The 18,206-nt window shown below is 43.0% G+C and overlaps 10 non-coding genes across 10 annotated transcripts; all 10 read left to right on the top strand.

Moving 5' to 3' along the window:
* Window positions 1–494: 494 nt before the first annotated feature.
* On the top strand, window positions 495–576 carry trnas-gcu (transfer RNA serine (anticodon GCU)). The gene has a single exon. It is a non-coding gene; the product is annotated as a tRNA-Ser (tRNA).
* A 1,755-nt stretch (window positions 577–2,331) lies between these two features.
* trnas-gcu (transfer RNA serine (anticodon GCU)) lies at window positions 2,332–2,413 on the top strand. Its single transcript has one exon. It is a non-coding gene; the product is annotated as a tRNA-Ser (tRNA).
* A 1,778-nt stretch (window positions 2,414–4,191) lies between these two features.
* trnas-gcu (transfer RNA serine (anticodon GCU)) lies at window positions 4,192–4,273 on the top strand. Its single transcript has one exon. It is a non-coding gene; the product is annotated as a tRNA-Ser (tRNA).
* A 1,783-nt stretch (window positions 4,274–6,056) lies between these two features.
* trnas-gcu (transfer RNA serine (anticodon GCU)) lies at window positions 6,057–6,138 on the top strand. Its single transcript has one exon. It is a non-coding gene; the product is annotated as a tRNA-Ser (tRNA).
* A 1,741-nt stretch (window positions 6,139–7,879) lies between these two features.
* trnas-gcu (transfer RNA serine (anticodon GCU)) lies at window positions 7,880–7,961 on the top strand. Its single transcript has one exon. It is a non-coding gene; the product is annotated as a tRNA-Ser (tRNA).
* Window positions 7,962–9,716: 1,755 nt separating this feature from the next.
* Window positions 9,717–9,798, top strand: trnas-gcu (transfer RNA serine (anticodon GCU)). The gene has a single exon. It is a non-coding gene; the product is annotated as a tRNA-Ser (tRNA).
* A 1,783-nt stretch (window positions 9,799–11,581) lies between these two features.
* Window positions 11,582–11,663, top strand: trnas-gcu (transfer RNA serine (anticodon GCU)). Its single transcript has one exon. It is a non-coding gene; the product is annotated as a tRNA-Ser (tRNA).
* Window positions 11,664–13,431: 1,768 nt separating this feature from the next.
* trnas-gcu (transfer RNA serine (anticodon GCU)) lies at window positions 13,432–13,513 on the top strand. The gene has a single exon. It is a non-coding gene; the product is annotated as a tRNA-Ser (tRNA).
* Window positions 13,514–15,269: 1,756 nt separating this feature from the next.
* On the top strand, window positions 15,270–15,351 carry trnas-gcu (transfer RNA serine (anticodon GCU)). Its single transcript has one exon. It is a non-coding gene; the product is annotated as a tRNA-Ser (tRNA).
* A 1,755-nt stretch (window positions 15,352–17,106) lies between these two features.
* Window positions 17,107–17,188, top strand: trnas-gcu (transfer RNA serine (anticodon GCU)). Its single transcript has one exon. It is a non-coding gene; the product is annotated as a tRNA-Ser (tRNA).
* Window positions 17,189–18,206: the final 1,018 nt, after the last annotated feature.

Below are 18,206 nucleotides of genomic sequence, written 5' to 3'. Positions count from 1 at the left end.
CTCAACGAGCTCTTCGATTCGAACACCATCCCCTATGGTTGTAGGGCTCACGATGCAGATTGAAATTTTACAAAGGCAACACAAGACCAAACGATGACAATAACCTCCAATGATCATGTCAAAGCTTCCTGGAGAAGGCATGAATGGATCACAACATGCTCAACGAGCTCTTCGATTCGAACACCATCCCCTATGGTTGTAGGGCTCACGATGCAGATATCGCAAAACCCTAAGCCAACTTCAGCTGTACCACCGCAGCTGTTGATGATTTCCTCCACTGAAATGTGAAGCTAAGGAAGGATTCCTGGAGAATGCAGGTATAGATCCCGCTACCACTTGAGCAAATTCCCCTTTTTTTCCTTTTGTGAAGGAAGGGAGAATTGATTTCCTCCTTTCACAGCCCTGCGTTACTAATGAGGCTGCAATGTGAGACTGAAATTTTAGCAGCTGTTGTTGAGGACGCGAATTTTTAGCATCAAAACAACAGATGAGGGGACGAGGTGGCCGAGTGGTTAAGGCGATGGACTGCTAATCCATTGTGCTTTGCACGCATGGGTTCAAATCCCATTCTCGTCGGCTTTCCATCTAAAGCAGTGTTGTCAACACTTGTTTCTGATTCCACTTTGTGCAAATGCATTTTTCAAACAATGCTTATGTGGCAATATTTTTATTTTAGCTTACATTAGGGGGATTGAATGTGTCATGAACAATTTGTTTTCTGACTTCAGGGTAATCGTGCTCTGAAAGATTACTTTTGCTTTCAGTTTACACCCACCTTTGACTTGTATATTAGCTGCAATCAGCTGTAAATGACTTTCTCCACAGAGCACAAGCAAGTTAAAGCTTCCTGGAGAATGCGGGCATCCCGCTATGTCTCGCATGTTAAGCAGGCGCTCTACCACTTGCGCTAATTCCCCTTTCATTGTTGAGTAGAGACTGCAGATATCATGGAACCCTAGCACCCCCCCCAGCACCACCCCACCCCACCCCCCTGTGCTCGTCCTAGGGTCATTTGCATTGATTTATGCTTTTTGAAGGTAATTGACGCTAATCCATTTCCATGCAAGTGGGTCAACTCCGGTCCTGATGGGCACTTATTTGCAAATCAGATGATGTGTTCAGGAGCTATGTCAGTCTTTACTTAGTGCTTCCAAATCAACGACCATTTCTGACCAAAAGATCTATTCCTCGATCCATCAAAAGGAATAGATCTCACGATTGTGGCTTGTTGGTTTTACTCAGTGTGTTTTTCAGACTGGTTGAATGTATCAAGAAGAGTCTTGCATCCGATTAGTGAGACACAGGAATTCCGTAGTGTTTCATGCTTTCAGTTTTTAAACAAATTTGAATTTGCATATTAGTTGGTCTGCCTTTATAAGACCACCATTTAGACCTCTCACTAGAAGAGCACCTAAAAGATTTCTGAGGAATGAGGACATGAATCCCGCCACATTTTGCATGGAAAGCAAGCCCTTTATAGTTTGACCCAATTTGCCTTCCATATTTGAGTATATACTGAAGAGACTTAAACCCTAAATTTGAATTGCCCTAAATCCAACTGCATTTGTTTTGCCCTATTTGTAAATCAAAGAACCTCAAAGATCCCTACATGAAAACATATTTAGATCATAATGATTCTCCTTTTGTGAAAGGAGGAATTCATATGCTCTGCCCACAAGGCCTTTGTACCTTGTGACGCGCTCATGTGAGATTGAAATTTTACAAAGGCAACACAAGACCAAACGATGACAATAACCTCCAATGATCATGTCAAAGCTTCCTGGAGAAGGCATGAATGGATCACAAGATGCTCAACGAGCTCTTCGATTCGAACACCATCCCCTATGGTTGTAGGGCTCACGATGCAGATTGAAATTTTACAAAGGCAACACAAGACCAAACGACGACAATAACCTCCAATGATCATGTCAAAGCTTCCTGGAGAAGGCATGAATGGATCACAAGATGCTCAACGAGCTCTTCGATTCGAACACCATCCCCTATGGTTGTAGGGCTCACGATGCAGATATCGCAAAACCCTAAGCCAACTTCAGCTGTACCACCGCAGCTGTTGATGATTTCCTCCACTGAAATGTGAAGCTAAGGAAGGATTCCTGGAGAATGCAGGTATAGATCCCGCTACCTCTCACATGCAAAGCGAGCGCTCTACCACTTGAGCAATTTCCCCTTTTTTTCCTTTTGTGAAGGAAGGGAGAATTGATTTCCTCCTTTCACAGCCCTGCGTTACTAATGAGGCTGCAATGTGAGACTGAAATTTTAGCAGCTGTTGTTGAGGACGCGAATTTTTAGCATCAAAACAGCAGATGAGGGGACGAGGTGGCCGAGTGGTTAAGGCGATGGACTGCTAATCCATTGTGCTTTGCACGCATGGGTTCAAATCCCATTCTCGTCGGCTTTCCATCTAAAGCAGTGTTGTCAACACTTGTTTCTGATTCCACTTTGTGCAAATGCATTTTTCAAACAATGCTTATGTGGCAATATTTTTATTTTAGCTTACATTAGGTTCATTAGGGGGATTGAATGTGTCATGAACAATTTGTTTTCTGACTTCAGGGTAATCATGCTCTGAAAGATTACTTTTGCTTTCAGTTTACACCCACCTTTGACTTGTATATTAGCTGCAATCAGCTGTAAATGACTTTCTCCACAGAGCACAAGCAAGTTAAAGCTTCCTGGAGAATGCGGGCATCCCGCTATGTCTCGCATGTTAAGCAGGCGCTCTACCACTTGCGCTAATTCCCCTTTCATTGTTGAGTAGAGACTGCAGATATCATGGAACCCTAGCACCCCCCCAGCACCACCCCACCCCACCCCACCCCACCCCACCCCCCTGTGCTCGTCCTAGGGTCATTTGCATTGATTTATGCTTTTTGAAGGTAATTGACGCTAATCCATTTCCATGCAAGTGGGTCAACTCCGGTCCTGATGGGCACTTATTTGCAAATCAGATGATGTGTTCAGGAGCTATGTCAGTCTTTACTTAGTGCTTCCAAATCAACGACCATTTCTGACCAAAAGATCTATTCCTCGATCCATCAAAAGGAATAGATCTCACGATTGTGGCTTGTTGGTTTTACTCAGTGTGTTTTTCAGACTGGTTGAATGTATCAAGAAGAGTCTTGCATCCGATTAGTGAGACACAGGAATTCCGTAGTGTTTCATGCTTTCAGTTTTTAAACAAATTTGAATTTGCATATTAGTTGGTCTGCCTTTATAAGACCACCATTTAGACCTCTCACTAGAAGAGCACCTAAAAGATTTCTGAGGAATGAGGACATGAATCCCGCCACATTTTGCATGGAAAGCAAGCCCTTTATAGTTTGACCCAATTTGCCTTCCATATTTGAGTATATACTGAAGAGACTTAAACCCTAAATTTGAATTGCCCTAAATCCAACTGCATTTGTTTTGCCCTATTTGTAAATCAAAGAACCTCAAAGATCCCTACATGAAAACATATTTAGATCATAATGATTCTCCTTTTGTGAAAGGAGGAATTCATATGCTCTGCCCACAAGGCCTTTGTACCTTGTGACGCGCTCATGTGAGATTGAAATTTTACAAAGGCAACACAAGACCAAACGATGACAATAACCTCCAATGATCATGTCAAAGCTTCCTGGAGAAGGCATGAATGGATCACAAGATGCTCAACGAGCTCTTCGATTCGAACACCATCCCCTATGGTTGTAGGGCTCACGATGCAGATTGAAATTTTACAAAGGCAACACAAGACCAAACGATGACAATAACCTCCAATGATCTTGTCAAAGCTTCCTGGAGAAGGCATGAATGGATCACAAGATGCTCAACGAGCTCTTCGATTCGAACACCATCCCCTATGGTTGTAGGGCTCACGATGCAGATATCGCAAAACCCTAAGCCAACTTCAGCTGTACCACCGCAGCTGTTGATGATTTCCTCCACTGAAATGTGAAGCTAAGGAAGGATTCCTGGAGAATGCAGGTATAGATCCCGCTACCTCTCACATGCAAAGCGAGCGCTCTACCACTTGAGCAAATTCCCCTTTTTTTCCTTTTGTGAAGGAAAGGAGAATTGATTTCCTCCTTTCACAGCCCTGCGTTACTAATGAGGCTGCAATGTGAGACTGAAATTTTAGCAGCTGTTGTTGAGGACGCGAATTTTTAGCATCAAAACAACAGATGAGGGGACGAGGTGACCGAGTGGTTAAGGCGATGGACTGCTAATCCATTGTGCTTTGCACGCATGGGTTCAAATCCCATTCTCGTCGGCTTTCCATCTAAAGCAGTGTTGTCAACACTTGTTTCTGATTCCACTTTGTGCAAATGCATTTTTCAAACAATGCTTATGTGGCAATATTTTTATTTTAGCTTACATTAGGTTCATTAGGGGGATTGAATGTGTCATGAACAATTTGTTTTCTGACTTCAGGGTAATCATGCTCTGAAAGATTACTTTTGCTTTCAGTTTACACCCACCTTTGACTTGTATATTAGCTGCAATCAGCTGTAAATGACTTTCTCCACAGAGCACAAGCAAGTTAAAGCTTCCTGGAGAATGCGGGCATCCCGCTATGTCTCGCATGTTAAGCAGGCGCTCTACCACTTGCGCTAATTCCCCTTTCATTGTTGAGTAGAGACTGCAGATATCATGGAACCCTAGCACCCCCCCAGCACCACCCCACCCCACCCCACCCCACCCCACCCCACCCCCCTGTGCTCGTCCTAGGGTCATTTGCATTGATTTATGCTTTTTGAAGGTAATTGACGCTAATCCATTTCCATGCAAGTGGGTCAACTCCGGTCCTGATGGGCACTTATTTGCAAATCAGATGATGTGTTCAGGAGCTATGTCAGTCTTTACTTAGTGCTTCCAAATCAACGACCATTTCTGACCAAAAGATCTATTCCTCGATCCATCAAAAGGAATAGATCTCACGATTGTGGCTTGTTGGTTTTACTCAGTGTGTTTTTCAGACTGGTTGAATGTATCAAGAAGAGTCTTGCATCCGATTAGTGAGACACAGGAATTCCGTAGTGTTTCATGCTTTCAGTTTTTAAACAAATTTGAATTTGCATATTAGTTGGTCTGCCTTTATAAGACCACCATTTAGACCTCTCACTAGAAGAGCACCTAAAAGATTTCTGAGGAATGAGGACATGAATCCCGCCACATTTTGCATGGAAAGCAAGCCCTTTATAGTTTGACCCAATTTGCCTTCCATATTTGAGTATATACTGAAGAGACTTAAACCCTAAATTTGAATTGCCCTACATCCAACTGCATTTGTTTTGCCCTATTTGTAAATCAAAGAACCTCAAAGATCCCTACATGAAAACATATTTAGATCATAATGATTCTCCTTTTGTGAAAGGAGGAATTCATATGCTCTGCCCACAAGGCCTTTGTACCTTGTGACGCGCTCATGTGAGATTGAAATTTTACAAAGGCAACACAAGACCAAACGATGACAATAACCTCCAATGATCATGTCAAAGCTTCCTGGAGAAGGCATGAATGGATCACAAGATGCTCAACGAGCTCTTCGATTCGAACACCATCCCCTATGGTTGTAGGGCTCACGATGCAGATTGAAATTTTACAAAGGCAACACAAGACCAAACGACGACAATAACCTCCAATGATCATGTCAAAGCTTCCTGGAGAAGGCATGAATGGATCACAAGATGCTCAACGAGCTCTTCGATTCGAACACCATCCCCTATGGTTGTAGGGCTCACGATGCAGATATCGCAAAACCCTAAGCCAACTTCAGCTGTACCACCGCAGCTGTTGATGATTTCCTCCACTGAAATGTGAAGCTAAGGAAGGATTCCTGGAGAATGCAGGTATAGATCCCGCTACCTCTCACATGCAAAGCGAGCGCTCTACCACTTGAGCAAATTCCCCTTTTTTTCCTTTTGTGAAGGAAGGGAGAATTGATTTCCTCCTTTCACAGCCCTGCGTTACTAATGAGGCTGCAATGTGAGACTGAAATTTTAGCAGCTGTTGTTGAGGACGCGAATTTTTAGCATCAAAACAACAGATGAGGGGACGAGGTGGCCGAGTGGTTAAGGCGATGGACTGCTAATCCATTGTGCTTTGCACGCATGGGTTCAAATCCCATTCTCGTCGGCTTTCCATCTAAAGCAGTGTTGTCAACACTTGTTTCTGATTCCACTTTGTGCAAATGCATTTTTCAAACAATGCTTATGTGGCAATATTTTTATTTTAGCTTACATTAGGTTCATTAGGGGGATTGAATGTGTCATGAACAATTTGTTTTCTGACTTCAGGGTAATCATGCTCTGAAAGATTACTTTTGCTTTCAGTTTACACCCACCTTTGACTTGTATATTAGCTGCAATCAGCTGTAAATGACTTTCTCCACAGAGCACAAGCAAGTTAAAGCTTCCTGGAGAATGCGGGCATCCCGCTATGTCTCGCATGTTAAGCAGGCGCTCTACCACTTGCGCTAATTCCCCTTTCATTGTTGAGTAGAGACTGCAGATATCATGGAACCCTAGCACCCCCCCAGCACCACCCCACCCCACCCCACCCCCCTGTGCTCGTCCTAGGGTCATTTGCATTGATTTATGCTTTTTGAAGGTAATTGACGCTAATCCATTTCCATGCAAGTGGGTCAACTCCGGTCCTGATGGGCACTTATTTGCAAATCAGATGATGTGTTCAGGAGCTATGTCAGTCTTTACTTAGTGCTTCCAAATCAACGACCATTTCTGACCAAAAGATCTATTCCTCGATCCATCAAAAGGAATAGATCTCACGATTGTGGCTTGTTGGTTTTACTCAGTGTGTTTTTCAGACTGGTTGAATGTATCAAGAAGAGTCTTGCATCCGATTAGTGAGACACAGGAATTCCGTAGTGTTTCATGCTTTCAGTTTTTAAACAAATTTGAATTTGCATATTAGTTGGTCTGCCTTTATAAGACCACCATTTAGACCTCTCACTAGAAGAGCACCTAAAAGATTTCTGAGGAATGAGGACATGAATCCCGCCACATTTTGCATGGAAAGCAAGCCCTTTATAGTTTGACCCAATTTGCCTTCCATATTTGAGTATATACTGAAGAGACTTAAACCCTAAATTTGAATTGCCCTAAATCCAACTGCATTTGTTTTGCCCTATTTGTAAATCAAAGAACCTCAAAGATCCCTACATGAAAACATATTTAGATCATAATGATTCTCCTTTTGTGAAAGGAGGAATTCATATGCTCTGCCCACAAGGCCTTTGTACCTTGTGACGCGCTCATGTGAGATTGAAATTTTACAAAGGCAACACAAGACCAAACGATGACAATAACCTCCAATGATCATGTCAAAGCTTCCTGGAGAAGGCATGAATGGATCACAAGATGCTCAACGAGCTCTTCGATTCGAACACCATCCCCTATGGTTGTAGGGCTCACGATGCAGATTGAAATTTTACAAAGGCAACACAAGACCAAACGATGACAATAACCTCCAATGATCATGTCAAAGCTTCCTGGAGAAGGCATGAATGGATCACAACATGCTCAACGAGCTCTTCGATTCGAACACCATCCCCTATGGTTGTAGGGCTCACGATGCAGATATCGCAAAACCCTAAGCCAACTTCAGCTGTACCACCGCAGCTGTTGATGATTTCCTCCACTGAAATGTGAAGCTAAGGAAGGATTCCTGGAGAATGCAGGTATAGATCCCGCTACCACTTGAGCAAATTCCCCTTTTTTTCCTTTTGTGAAGGAAGGGAGAATTGATTTCCTCCTTTCACAGCCCTGCGTTACTAATGAGGCTGCAATGTGAGACTGAAATTTTAGCAGCTGTTGTTGAGGACGCGAATTTTTAGCATCAAAACAACAGATGAGGGGACGAGGTGGCCGAGTGGTTAAGGCGATGGACTGCTAATCCATTGTGCTTTGCACGCATGGGTTCAAATCCCATTCTCGTCGGCTTTCCATCTAAAGCAGTGTTGTCAACACTTGTTTCTGATTCCACTTTGTGCAAATGCATTTTTCAAACAATGCTTATGTGGCAATATTTTTATTTTAGCTTACATTAGGGGGATTGAATGTGTCATGAACAATTTGTTTTCTGACTTCAGGGTAATCATGCTCTGAAAGATTACTTTTGCTTTCAGTTTACACCCACCTTTGACTTGTATATTAGCTGCAATCAGCTGTAAATGACTTTCTCCACAGAGCACAAGCAAGTTAAAGCTTCCTGGAGAATGCGGGCATCCCGCTATGTCTCGCATGTTAAGCAGGCGCTCTACCACTTGCGCTAATTCCCCTTTCATTGTTGAGTAGAGACTGCAGATATCATGGAACCCTAGCACCCCCCCCAGCACCACCCCACCCCACCCCCCCATGCTCGTCCTAGGGTCATTTGCATTGATTTATGCTTTTTGAAGGTAATTGACGCTAATCCATTTCCATGCAAGTGGGTCAACTCCGGTCCTGATGGGCACTTATTTGCAAATCAGATGATGTGTTCAGGAGCTATGTCAGTCTTTACTTAGTGCTTCCAAATCAACGACCATTTCTGACCAAAAGATCTATTCCTCGATCCATCAAAAGGAATAGATCTCACGATTGTGGCTTGTTGGTTTTACTCAGTGTGTTTTTCAGACTGGTTGAATGTATCAAGAAGAGTCTTGCATCCGATTAGTGAGACACAGGAATTCCGTAGTGTTTCATGCTTTCAGTTTTTAAACAAATTTGAATTTGCATATTAGTTGGTCTGCCTTTATAAGACCACCATTTAGACCTCTCACTAGAAGAGCACCTAAAAGATTTCTGAGGAATGAGGACATGAATCCCGCCACATTTTGCATGGAAAGCAAGCCCTTTATAGTTTGACCCAATTTGCCTTCCATATTTGAGTATATACTGAAGAGACTTAAACCCTAAATTTGAATTGCCCTAAATCCAACTGCATTTGTTTTGCCCTATTTGTAAATCAAAGAACCTCAAAGATCCCTACATGAAAACATATTTAGATCATAATGATTCTCCTTTTGTGAAAGGAGGAATTCATATGCTCTGCCCACAAGGCCTTTGTACCTTGTGACGCGCTCATGTGAGATTGAAATTTTACAAAGGCAACACAAGACCAAACGATGACAATAACCTCCAATGATCATGTCAAAGCTTCCTGGAGAAGGCATGAATGGATCACAAGATGCTCAACGAGCTCTTCGATTCGAACACCATCCCCTATGGTTGTAGGGCTCACGATGCAGATTGAAATTTTACAAAGGCAACACAAGACCAAACGACGACAATAACCTCCAATGATCATGTCAAAGCTTCCTGGAGAAGGCATGAATGGATCACAAGATGCTCAACGAGCTCTTCGATTCGAACACCATCCCCTATGGTTGTAGGGCTCACGATGCAGATATCGCAAAACCCTAAGCCAACTTCAGCTGTACCACCGCAGCTGTTGATGATTTCCTCCACTGAAATGTGAAGCTAAGGAAGGATTCCTGGAGAATGCAGGTATAGATCCCGCTACCTCTCACATGCAAAGCGAGCGCTCTACCACTTGAGCAATTTCCCCTTTTTTTCCTTTTGTGAAGGAAGGGAGAATTGATTTCCTCCTTTCACAGCCCTGCGTTACTAATGAGGCTGCAATGTGAGACTGAAATTTTAGCAGCTGTTGTTGAGGACGCGAATTTTTAGCATCAAAACAGCAGATGAGGGGACGAGGTGGCCGAGTGGTTAAGGCGATGGACTGCTAATCCATTGTGCTTTGCACGCATGGGTTCAAATCCCATTCTCGTCGGCTTTCCATCTAAAGCAGTGTTGTCAACACTTGTTTCTGATTCCACTTTGTGCAAATGCATTTTTCAAACAATGCTTATGTGGCAATATTTTTATTTTAGCTTACATTAGGTTCATTAGGGGGATTGAATGTGTCATGAACAATTTGTTTTCTGACTTCAGGGTAATCATGCTCTGAAAGATTACTTTTGCTTTCAGTTTACACCCACCTTTGACTTGTATATTAGCTGCAATCAGCTGTAAATGACTTTCTCCACAGAGCACAAGCAAGTTAAAGCTTCCTGGAGAATGCGGGCATCCCGCTATGTCTCGCATGTTAAGCAGGCGCTCTACCACTTGCGCTAATTCCCCTTTCATTGTTGAGTAGAGACTGCAGATATCATGGAACCCTAGCACCCCCCCAGCACCACCCCACCCCACCCCACCCCACCCCACCCCACCCCCCTGTGCTCGTCCTAGGGTCATTTGCATTGATTTATGCTTTTTGAAGGTAATTGACGCTAATCCATTTCCATGCAAGTGGGTCAACTCCGGTCCTGATGGGCACTTATTTGCAAATCAGATGATGTGTTCAGGAGCTATGTCAGTCTTTACTTAGTGCTTCCAAATCAACGACCATTTCTGACCAAAAGATCTATTCCTCGATCCATCAAAAGGAATAGATCTCACGATTGTGGCTTGTTGGTTTTACTCAGTGTGTTTTTCAGACTGGTTGAATGTATCAAGAAGAGTCTTGCATCCGATTAGTGAGACACAGGAATTCCGTAGTGTTTCATGCTTTCAGTTTTTAAACAAATTTGAATTTGCATATTAGTTGGTCTGCCTTTATAAGACCACCATTTAGACCTCTCACTAGAAGAGCACCTAAAAGATTTCTGAGGAATGAGGACATGAATCCCGCCACATTTTGCATGGAAAGCAAGCCCTTTATAGTTTGACCCAATTTGCCTTCCATATTTGAGTATATACTGAAGAGACTTAAACCCTAAATTTGAATTGCCCTAAATCCAACTGCATTTGTTTTGCCCTATTTGTAAATCAAAGAACCTCAAAGATCCCTACATGAAAACATATTTAGATCATAATGATTCTCCTTTTGTGAAAGGAGGAATTCATATGCTCTGCCCACAAGGCCTTTGTACCTTGTGACGCGCTCATGTGAGATTGAAATTTTACAAAGGCAACACAAGACCAAACGATGACAATAACCTCCAATGATCATGTCAAAGCTTCCTGGAGAAGGCATGAATGGATCACAAGATGCTCAACGAGCTCTTCGATTCGAACACCATCCCCTATGGTTGTAGGGCTCACGATGCAGATTGAAATTTTACAAAGGCAACACAAGACCAAACGATGACAATAACCTCCAATGATCTTGTCAAAGCTTCCTGGAGAAGGCATGAATGGATCACAACATGCTCAACGAGCTCTTCGATTCGAACACCATCCCCTATGGTTGTAGGGCTCACGATGCAGATATCGCAAAACCCTAAGCCAACTTCAGCTGTACCACCGCAGCTGTTGATGATTTCCTCCACTGAAATGTGAAGCTAAGGAAGGATTCCTGGAGAATGCAGGTATAGATCCCGCTACCTCTCACATGCAAAGCGAGCGCTCTACCACTTGAGCAAATTCCCCTTTTTTTCCTTTTGTGAAGGAAGGGAGAATTGATTTCCTCCTTTCACAGCCCTGCGTTACTAATGAGGCTGCAATGTGAGACTGAAATTTTAGCAGCTGTTGTTGAGGACGCGAATTTTTAGCATCAAAACAACAGATGAGGGGACGAGGTGGCCGAGTGGTTAAGGCGATGGACTGCTAATCCATTGTGCTTTGCACGCATGGGTTCAAATCCCATTCTCGTCGGCTTTCCATCTAAAGCAGTGTTGTCAACACTTGTTTCTGATTCCACTTTGTGCAAATGCATTTTTCAAACAATGCTTATGTGGCAATATTTTTATTTTAGCTTACATTAGGTTCATTAGGGGGATTGAATGTGTCATGAACAATTTGTTTTCTGACTTCAGGGTAATCATGCTCTGAAAGATTACTTTTGCTTTCAGTTTACACCCACCTTTGACTTGTATATTAGCTGCAATCAGCTGTAAATGACTTTCTCCACAGAGCACAAGCAAGTTAAAGCTTCCTGGAGAATGCGGGCATCCCGCTATGTCTCGCATGTTAAGCAGGCGCTCTACCACTTGCGCTAATTCCCCTTTCATTGTTGAGTAGAGACTGCAGATATCATGGAACCCTAGCACCCCCCCAGCACCACCCCACCCCACCCCACCCCCCTGTGCTCGTCCTAGGGTCATTTGCATTGATTTATGCTTTTTGAAGGTAATTGACGCTAATCCATTTCCATGCAAGTGGGTCAACTCCGGTCCTGATGGGCACTTATTTGCTAATCAGATGATGTGTTCAGGAGCTATGTCAGTCTTTACTTAGTGCTTCCAAATCAACGACCATTTCTGACCAAAAGATCTATTCCTCGATCCATCAAAAGGAATAGATCTCACGATTGTGGCTTGTTGGTTTTACTCAGTGTGTTTTTCAGACTGGTTGAATGTATCAAGAAGAGTCTTGCATCCGATTAGTGAGACACAGGAATTCCGTAGTGTTTCATGCTTTCAGTTTTTAAACAAATTTGAATTTGCATATTAGTTGGTCTGCCTTTATAAGACCACCATTTAGACCTCTCACTAGAAGAGCACCTAAAAGATTTCTGAGGAATGAGGACATGAATCCCGCCACATTTTGCATGGAAAGCAAGCCCTTTATAGTTTGACCCAATTTGCCTTCCATATTTGAGTATATACTGAAGAGACTTAAACCCTAAATTTGAATTGCCCTAAATCCAACTGCATTTGTTTTGCCCTATTTGTAAATCAAAGAACCTCAAAGATCCCTACATGAAAACATATTTAGATCATAATGATTCTCCTTTTGTGAAAGGAGGAATTCATATGCTCTGCCCACAAGGCCTTTGTACCTTGTGACGCGCTCATGTGAGATTGAAATTTTACAAAGGCAACACAAGACCAAACGATGACAATAACCTCCAATGATCATGTCAAAGCTTCCTGGAGAAGGCATGAATGGATCACAAGATGCTCAACGAGCTCTTCGATTCGAACACCATCCCCTATGGTTGTAGGGCTCACGATGCAGATTGAAATTTTACAAAGGCAACACAAGACCAAACGACGACAATAACCTCCAATGATCATGTCAAAGCTTCCTGGAGAAGGCATGAATGGATCACAAGATGCTCAACGAGCTCTTCGATTCGAACACCATCCCCTATGGTTGTAGGGCTCACGATGCAGATATCGCAAAACCCTAAGCCAACTTCAGCTGTACCACCGCAGCTGTTGATGATTTCCTCCACTGAAATGTGAAGCTAAGGAAGGATTCCTGGAGAATGCAGGTATAGATCCCGCTACCTCTCACATGCAAAGCGAGCGCTCTACCACTTGAGCAATTTCCCCTTTTTTTCCTTTTGTGAAGGAAGGGAGAATTGATTTCCTCCTTTCACAGCCCTGCGTTACTAATGAGGCTGCAATGTGAGACTGAAATTTTAGCAGCTGTTGTTGAGGACGCGAATTTTTAGCATCAAAACAGCAGATGAGGGGACGAGGTGGCCGAGTGGTTAAGGCGATGGACTGCTAATCCATTGTGCTTTGCACGCATGGGTTCAAATCCCATTCTCGTCGGCTTTCCATCTAAAGCAGTGTTGTCAACACTTGTTTCTGATTCCACTTTGTGCAAATGCATTTTTCAAACAATGCTTATGTGGCAATATTTTTATTTTAGCTTACATTAGGTTCATTAGGGGGATTGAATGTGTCATGAACAATTTGTTTTCTGACTTCAGGGTAATCATGCTCTGAAAGATTACTTTTGCTTTCAGTTTACACCCACCTTTGACTTGTATATTAGCTGCAATCAGCTGTAAATGACTTTCTCCACAGAGCACAAGCAAGTTAAAGCTTCCTGGAGAATGCGGGCATCCCGCTATGTCTCGCATGTTAAGCAGGCGCTCTACCACTTGCGCTAATTCCCCTTTCATTGTTGAGTAGAGACTGCAGATATCATGGAACCCTAGCATCCCCCCAGCACCACCCCACCCCACCCCACCCCACCCCACCCCACCCCCCTGTGCTCGTCCTAGGGTCATTTGCATTGATTTATGCTTTTTGAAGGTAATTGACGCTAATCCATTTCCATGCAAGTGGGTCAACTCCGGTCCTGATGGGCACTTATTTGCAAATCAGATGATGTGTTCAGGAGCTATGTCAGTCTTTACTTAGTGCTTCCAAATCAACGACCATTTCTGACCAAAAGATCTATTCCTCGATCCATCAAAAGGAATAGATCTCACGATTGTGGCTTGTTGGTTTTACTCAGTGTGTTTTTCAGACTGCTTGAATGTATCAAGAAGAGTCTTGCATCCGATTAGTGAGACACAGGAATTCCGTAGTGTTTCATGCTTTCAGTTTTTAAACAAATTTGAATTTGCATATTAGTTGGTCTGCCTTTATAAGACCACCATTTAGACCTCTCACTAGAAGAGCACCTAAAAGATTTCTGAGGAATGAGGACATGAATCCCGCCACATTTTGCATGGAAAGCAAGCCCTTTATAGTTTGACCCAATTTGCCTTCCATATTTGAGTATATACTGAAGAGACTTAAACCCTAAATTTGAATTGCCCTAAATCCAACTGCATTTGTTTTGCCCTATTTGTAAATCAAAGAACCTCAAAGATCCCTACATGAAAACATATTTAGATCATAATGATTCTCCTTTTGTGAAAGGAGGAATTCATATGCTCTGCCCACAAGGCCTTTGTACCTTGTGACGCGCTCATGTGAGATTGAAATTTTACAAAGGCAACACAAGACCAAACGATGACAATAACCTCCAATGATCATGTCAAAGCTTCCTGGAGAAGGCATGAATGGATCACAAGATGCTCAACGAGCTCTTCGATTCGAACACCATCCCCTATGGTTGTAGGGCTCACGATGCAGATTGAAATTTTACAAAGGCAACACAAGACCAAACGATGACAATAACCTCCAATGATCATGTCAAAGCTTCCTGGAGAAGGCATGAATGGATCACAACATGCTCAACGAGCTCTTCGATTCGAACACCATCCCCTATGGTTGTAGGGCTCACGATGCAGATATCGCAAAACCCTAAGCCAACTTCAGCTGTACCACCGCAGCTGTTGATGATTTCCTCCACTGAAATGTGAAGCTAAGGAAGGATTCCTGGAGAATGCAGGTATAGATCCCGCTACCACTTGAGCAAATTCCCCTTTTTTTCCTTTTGTGAAGGAAGGGAGAATTGATTTCCTCCTTTCACAGCCCTGCGTTACTAATGAGGCTGCAATGTGAGACTGAAATTTTAGCAGCTGTTGTTGAGGACGCGAATTTTTAGCATCAAAACAACAGATGAGGGGACGAGGTGGCCGAGTGGTTAAGGCGATGGACTGCTAATCCATTGTGCTTTGCACGCATGGGTTCAAATCCCATTCTCGTCGGCTTTCCATCTAAAGCAGTGTTGTCAACACTTGTTTCTGATTCCACTTTGTGCAAATGCATTTTTCAAACAATGCTTATGTGGCAATATTTTTATTTTAGCTTACATTAGGGGGGTTGAATGTGTCATGAACAATTTGTTTTCTGACTTCAGGGTAATCGTGCTCTGAAAGATTACTTTTGCTTTCAGTTTACACCCACCTTTGACTTGTATATTAGCTGCAATCAGCTGTAAATGACTTTCTCCACAGAGCACAAGCAAGTTAAAGCTTCCTGGAGAATGCGGGCATCCCGCTATGTCTCGCATGTTAAGCAGGCGCTCTACCACTTGCGCTAATTCCCCTTTCATTGTTGAGTAGAGACTGCAGATATCATGGAACCCTAGCACCCCCCCCAGCACCACCCCACCCCACCCCCCCGTGCTCGTCCTAGGGTCATTTGCATTGATTTATGCTTTTTGAAGGTAATTGACGCTAATCCATTTCCATGCAAGTGGGTCAACTCCGGTCCTGATGGGCACTTATTTGCAAATCAGATGATGTGTTCAGGAGCTATGTCAGTCTTTACTTAGTGCTTCCAAATCAACGACCATTTCTGACCAAAAGATCTATTCCTCGATCCATCAAAAGGAATAGATCTCACGATTGTGGCTTGTTGGTTTTACTCAGTGTGTTTTTCAGACTGGTTGAATGTATCAAGAAGAGTCTTGCATCCGATTAGTGAGACACAGGAATTCCGTAGTGTTTCATGCTTTCAGTTTTTAAACAAATTTGAATTTGCATATTAGTTGGTCTGCCTTTATAAGACCACCATTTAGACCTCTCACTAGAAGAGCACCTAAAAGATTTCTGAGGAATGAGGACATGAATCCCGCCACATTTTGCATGGAAAGCAAGCCCTTTATAGTTTGACCCAATTTGCCTTCCATATTTGAGTATATACTGAAGAGACTTAAACCCTAAATTTGAATTGCCCTAAATCCAACTGCATTTGTTTTGCCCTATTTGTAAATCAAAGAACCTCAAAGATCCCTACATGAAAACATATTTAGATCATAATGATTCTCCTTTTGTGAAAGGAGGAATTCATATGCTCTGCCCACAAGGCCTTTGTACCTTGTGACGCGCTCATGTGAGATTGAAATTTTACAAAGGCAACACAAGACCAAACGATGACAATAACCTCCAATGATCATGTCAAAGCTTCCTGGAGAAGGCATGAATGGATCACAAGATGCTCAACGAGCTCTTCGATTCGAACACCATCCCCTATGGTTGTAGGGCTCACGATGCAGATTGAAATTTTACAAAGGCAACACAAGACCAAACGACGACAATAACCTCCAATGATCATGTCAAAGCTTCCTGGAGAAGGCATGAATGGATCACAAGATGCTCAACGAGCTCTTCGATTCGAACACCATCCCCTATGGTTGTAGGGCTCACGATGCAGATATCGCAAAACCCTAAGCCAACTTCAGCTGTACCACCGCAGCTGTTGATGATTTCCTCCACTGAAATGTGAAGCTAAGGAAGGATTCCTGGAGAATGCAGGTATAGATCCCGCTACCTCTCACATGCAAAGCGAGCGCTCTACCACTTGAGCAATTTCCCCTTTTTTTCCTTTTGTGAAGGAAGGGAGAATTGATTTCCTCCTTTCACAGCCCTGCGTTACTAATGAGGCTGCAATGTGAGACTGAAATTTTAGCAGCTGTTGTTGAGGACGCGAATTTTTAGCATCAAAACAACAGATGAGGGGACGAGGTGGCCGAGTGGTTAAGGCGATGGACTGCTAATCCATTGTGCTTTGCACGCATGGGTTCAAATCCCATTCTCGTCGGCTTTCCATCTAAAGCAGTGTTGTCAACACTTGTTTCTGATTCCACTTTGTGCAAATGCATTTTTCAAACAATGCTTATGTGGCAATATTTTTATTTTAGCTTACATTAGGTTCATTAGGGGGATTGAATGTGTCATGAACAATTTGTTTTCTGACTTCAGGGTAATCATGCTCTGAAAGATTACTTTTGCTTTCAGTTTACACCCACCTTTGACTTGTATATTAGCTGCAATCAGCTGTAAATGACTTTCTCCACAGAGCACAAGCAAGTTAAAGCTTCCTGGAGAATGCGGGCATCCCGCTATGTCTCGCATGTTAAGCAGGCGCTCTACCACTTGCGCTAATTCCCCTTTCATTGTTGAGTAGAGACTGCAGATATCATGGAACCCTAGCACCCCCCCAGCACCACCCCACCCCACCCCACCCCCCTGTGCTCGTCCTAGGGTCATTTGCATTGATTTATGCTTTTTGAAGGTAATTGACGCTAATCCATTTCCATGCAAGTGGGTCAACTCCGGTCCTGATGGGCACTTATTTGCTAATCAGATGATGTGTTCAGGAGCTATGTCAGTCTTTACTTAGTGCTTCCAAATCAACGACCATTTCTGACCAAAAGATCTATTCCTCGATCCATCAAAAGGAATAGATCTCACGATTGTGGCTTGTTGGTTTTACTCAGTGTGTTTTTCAGACTGGTTGAATGTATCAAGAAGAGTCTTGCATCCGATTAGTGAGACACAGGAATTCCGTAGTGTTTCATGCTTTCAGTTTTTAAACAAATTTGAATTTGCATATTAGTTGGTCTGCCTTTATAAGACCACCATTTAGACCTCTCACTAGAAGAGCACCTAAAAGATTTCTGAGGAATGAGGACATGAATCCCGCCACATTTTGCATGGAAAGCAAGCCCTTTATAGTTTGACCCAATTTGCCTTCCATATTTGAGTATATACTGAAGAGACTTAAACCCTAAATTTGAATTGCCCTAAATCCAACTGCATTTGTTTTGCCCTATTTG

This window comes from Leuresthes tenuis, unplaced genomic scaffold, assembly GCF_036924035.1.
Source record: "Leuresthes tenuis unplaced genomic scaffold, fLeuTen1.0.hap1 SCAF_5, whole genome shotgun sequence".
Classification (NCBI taxonomy): Eukaryota; Metazoa; Chordata; class Actinopteri; order Atheriniformes; family Atherinopsidae; genus Leuresthes; species Leuresthes tenuis.
Note: the sequence above shows the minus strand (reverse complement) of the source record. Positions and strands in the feature narration are given on the sequence as shown.